Raw genomic sequence first — 5,169 nt, 5'->3', positions numbered from 1 at the left:
GCAATAACTAAGACCATTTTCCTCATCTATAAATAAGTTTAGCATTATCACATTGTTGTTGCTTATTCTATGACATATTTTTCTGCATTAAAGTGACCTCAGGCAAAGTCTACTTATGGTGCTTGCACTGATTGATGGGTGTGTGTGTGTGTGTGTATGTGTGTGTGTGTGTGTATCAGTGTAAGCTCCATATATGTAGCAGAGCAGTTTAAGTTTTTCACACTAGATTTTGGCATAGTTCACCTTCCTAATTCTTGTAAAATCTCTTCTGTTTAATGAGATTGAAACTGAACACATTCTTGAGTATAATTTGTTAGAATAGGAATGAAAAAAAACAGAACAGCGATTATGAAGTCACAGAAGTAGAACGCGGGCTCGCTCATTTTTGTGGATTCATGTGAGCAATTAAAGTTTTTATTTGTGCATAAGATAACAAGTAGCTCTACAAGGGGAGAAATACAGTACCTTGCACTTTGGTTTGAATAATGAGAGGAGGATGATTTCCCCTCTCTGACAGGCCACAAAAATATTAAGACCCTTCTTCCCAGAATCTGTGAATACTTCCTAACAGAGAATAATGCACTTTATAGGTGTGATTAAGTTAATGGCCTTGAGTCATCCACAGGGCACCATATCCTCACAAGTATCATTAGAATGGAGAGAGAGGTTCAGGAGAGGGTAAAGAGAAATAACTGGACAGGAGAGGTTGCAGTCATTCGGTGGAGTTAAGGACAGCGTCGAGAAGCAGGCAAATGGCAGAACAAGTGTTTTCCCTCAAAGACTGCTGCTGAAGGCGTTCAGCTCTGAGACGCTTAGCGTTAGCCCCTGAAGAAGTGTATTTTATACACTTCTGCTTTCTAGAACTCTATGACAATATGTTTGTGAAGTTGGTAAGCAAGCAGTGGTCTGTTACAACAGCGGCGGGAAGCTGAGAGAGAAGGAAACTAATGTGGTGGAATGACTAAAATTGAAAGCAACTCTCTTTTAGAGCGTTCATGGGCTGGACTGAAGAGACCCCGGGACGTACGTAGCAGATGTGCAGCTCAGTCTCCAAGCAGGCCTCCCAGAAACTGGACACAGGCCTGTCTCTAAAGCTATTGCCTGTCTGTGGAATCCGTTTCCTAACAGTGCAGACCTGTCTGGCCACAGTGGGAGAGGATGTGCCATGGTGGGGACATACCCTCGGGGGTGTCCTATCCTTTCAAAGGAGAAGGGGAGGCTAGGGGGTACAGAGAGAGGAATTCTGTGCGGGAAGTATCGGGGCAGGGGGCAGCTATAGGAATGTAAAAACATAAAAAAAATGAAATCATTGTTTGATTAGCAAAGAGAAAAATCAGTACGATTATTGTTACTAAAATGTTTGTCACTAGTACGGCATGAAGTAGTATGTAGCATGCTTCATCGACAGAACTAGCACTAAATTTCAAGAACTCTTTTGGCAACAAGAAGTTGCCTTCTCGAGGCCTAGCCATTGCACTCCGGATGTGCTGACCCCCGCGATTTCCCCAAATGCGGGAAACTCGACTGCATAATTTGTGGTAGCGGGGGACTGCGTTCGCAGTCTCCCCTGTAAGGAAAAAAAAAATAAAACAGAAGTTGCCTTCTGGACCCTGCCCATTCCAAATCCTCCCTCGTTCTATGCTCTCATTATTATCACTCCCATTATAATGTTAACTGACTGGGCTCTTTTAATTATGCCAATGTATAAACATGTTATAATATTGTAAGACAAAGCAGGAAGATAAATTACTTTACTGACACGCTCACTCTTCAGGGATAAAACTCTGCTTTATTTATCCCCAGCACTGAAGCAATCATCTGTCATCAAATATAGGAAAAAATAAAATGTGATTAATAAATGAATAAAAAGAAGTTCAGCATTTTATTATTCTTATTTGAGATTTTAATGTTATCATTTATCCCTTCTCTTTTGTTCCTCCAAACACTTCCTTATGACCCTTTCTTGCTTTCTTTTAAACTTGTGGTCTTTTTTGAAATTAATTAGTCCATATATTTGGACATCAGTGGGAGGAGAGGCCCTTGGGCCTGAGGGTGTTCAATGTCTCACTGTAGGGGAATGGCAGGGTGTGAAGACAGGAGTGGGTGGGTGGGGGAGCACCCTCATAGAGGCAGGGGAAGGGGATGGGTTTCTGAAGGAGAGACCTGGAAAGGGGAAAACACTTGAAATGTAAATTAAAAAATATCCAATAAAAAATAGTTATATAGCTTTTATGTAGCTCATTTGGCTCCTCTTAGAAATTTTGGATTTTTATATTTTAATTGTCCTATGGAATGTTTTGTGTGCATGCATGTATGTGTACCACATGCATTTCTGGTACCTTCAGGGATTAGGAAATGGCAGTGGGCCCCATGGAAGTACAGCTCCAGGTGACTGTCAGTCAATACGTGGTAATCAAACCTGGACAGACACGCAGCCCGACAGGTACTCTACAGGAGCATCGCATGCACTAAACTCCCGAGCCATCTCTCCAGTACCATCCCAGGACCCTTCCAACATTCCATTTCAAGCCAGATGTTCACCAGTGTTTTCCCAGCTGCCCTCTTCCCAAAATGATGTTATTCCCAGGTGCTCTACTGCACATTTCATGTCAGACTCTGACATGCAGCAGAACTAGTTCGGTGCGCTTTTTGTCTCACTGATAAACTGTACACTCTTGATGATCAGAAGTGTGTGACGCACTTGAACCTGCAGTCACCATTCAACCTGGAGTTTGAATAATTTTTACATAATTTGAATAATTGAATAATTGGATAATCTGTCGCATAATAATTATTCTTCAACTTAAAAAGGAATTGTCATGTTTTCCACCTTAATTCTATAAAATAGTGTCTTTGGAGGTATGAAAATATTTCCTCAAGCTTTTACACCTCTTGATAAATCACGCCTTTTCTCATTAACTGGCTTTATTCTGTGCCACGGTAAAAAAAAACAATCTTCCCGAGAGTTGTTGCTCTGAGCTGTTAGCTTTAATAAATCTTATGGTGGTACCTCTAAAGATAAATGAGTTATTTTACTTTAATATCAAATTCAAACAATTAAAGTGAGTTTCTGACACAAACGCATTTCACTGTACTTGAGAACATTTTCCTACTGCTGTGAAGTCTGAGTCTTCATTACTTGTGAGCACATTAATACCTGCCGTGTACTCTACAGACCATCTCTCTATCTGGCAGCCGGGTGACTGATAGACAAGCATGAGCCCTAAACAGTGGAGACCTTAACAAAAGGCTGAAGAGGGAACTCTTGACAACGTAGAAGTGTATCCCCGTTCTCTTTCCTGGGACCTAAAATAACATTGAATGTCAAACGTAGGTCTCCACATACAGGAAGTTGAGAGCAAGAATTTCACACTGGCCAACTCTCTATACTTTCTCCCGCTTTCAACACACCACAAGCCCAATGGCGGTGATGCTACCACTCAGATGTGGTACACACATAGTGAGGATAAAGAGTCGGCAGTGCACAGGTGCATCTTCCAAAGTCACATCCAGAATCATCAAGGCCACAACTGCAAGGAAGAATCACTTTTAGTTTGAGCTCTCTACTATTTATATCAAGAATAACCCCCCGCTGAAGGATCTAAGGATGATCTATAACTAGGGGCTAGGTTTGTGTTGGAACACTGGAGGATTTTTTCAAGTGAGTACGACAACAAATTATTTATTTATTCATTCATTCATTCATTCATTCACTTGAGAAAACTGAATTAGGCCAGAGGATACTGAAAAAGATAAGAGATTTCTCTCAGTGAGGGCTAAACTCCAAAGCATGAAACTCCCACCTGTGCATGTGCAGAAAATACATCATTTCAAATAGAAAACCTCTGCATATATCTTGTCCAAATCTTAGAATTTCTTTTCAATTAAACAGCGACTAAGGGTATAATTTCATTGATTGTGAGTTTCAAATATCTCAGCTGTTATTTACAAAGTTTTTCCTGTCAAACATGAAAGTGAGATACTTGGCAAGAACACATCTTGGCACCTCTATTAACCAGAGCAGGATCATGTTTTCCTAAGCAATGATGAAGAGAGTGTGCTTTGAACAGACAGAGTGGCATTCCAGGCTGTGGGTGTTGAGGGAGGCAGTTAAAGTGTATGCAATTCTTATAAACTGTTGCAAACTTGACACTGGCCTATGGGAGTATTTTTACCAGGCAAACTGGCAAGCCCTACATTCGTGCCTACCCCATTTGTAGTACCTGATCAGAACACAGAATCTAGAATAGATAGTCCTGTGTCTGATTACAATTTCTCATAAAACCATTGTGAGATAAGAGACTATATTTGTTAAGGGCACTACACAATTATATGTGAAATTTGGGGATATTGTTGGAATATAGTTCTAAACTAATTTGTAAAAATTCAAAGATAGTTTTAATTAAAATTTACCACCACATGGTGAATTATGGCATTAAAAGAATTAACATCAATCAGAGGGGAGGGGCTTTTGTTGTTTTAAAGAAAAAAAGTCTGCACAGATAAAAATACACAGAGACAAATAACACAATTGTGCTCAGAGATAGTTATTTTATTCACCCAAAGTTGAATTTAGAATTCTTTACCAGAGCACCAAACACAACACTAGAATTTGGAAGATACAGCTTTTATATGGTTAATATTTTGAAATTGAATATTTTTTATTCATTCAGTTATTTAACGTTTTAATTTATTTTTATGTGATCTTAAAGGTGGTCTGATATTGACTCAGGTCCCTAAATGAATGCATGTTTAGTCACCATAAGGGTTTCATTCTTTAATTTAGTGATACTATTCTGTTATTATAGGCTTCTACATTGTTAATATTATCTCATTTGCATCCAAATATTTTATGTTCCCTTGATCCCTCATGCCCTCTTCTTTCCCCAAATAACTCCCTTTCTGCTTCAATATCATATACATATATAAGCAAACAGGATTAACTATAGGTTTTGCATATGTGTGAGAGAAAACCTGTGGTATTTATCTCTCTCCCATGTTCTTGATTGCTCTGATGCTCACCTAACCATTCACTGTCGGAATTTCTTCAATATGTAGTGCATCTTCACTTTCATGACCTACTATACTTTCCTTTTTTTGTTTTTCTCCATTCCCAGTTTCCCCTCCAAAAAACAAAGAAACAAACAAAAACAACAAAAACAAACCCCT

General features: G+C 39.3%; 1 pseudogene; it reads left to right on the top strand.

The window, feature by feature from the left end:
- The first annotated feature begins 1,427 nt into the window (after positions 1-1,427).
- Positions 1,428-1,568, top strand: LOC116094638 (annotated as a pseudogene).
- Positions 1,569-5,169: the final 3,601 nt, after the last annotated feature.

This window comes from Mastomys coucha, unplaced genomic scaffold, assembly GCF_008632895.1.
Source record: "Mastomys coucha isolate ucsf_1 unplaced genomic scaffold, UCSF_Mcou_1 pScaffold16, whole genome shotgun sequence".
Taxonomy (NCBI): Eukaryota; Metazoa; Chordata; class Mammalia; order Rodentia; family Muridae; genus Mastomys; species Mastomys coucha.
This window is presented reverse-complemented; position numbering and strand designations above follow the sequence as displayed.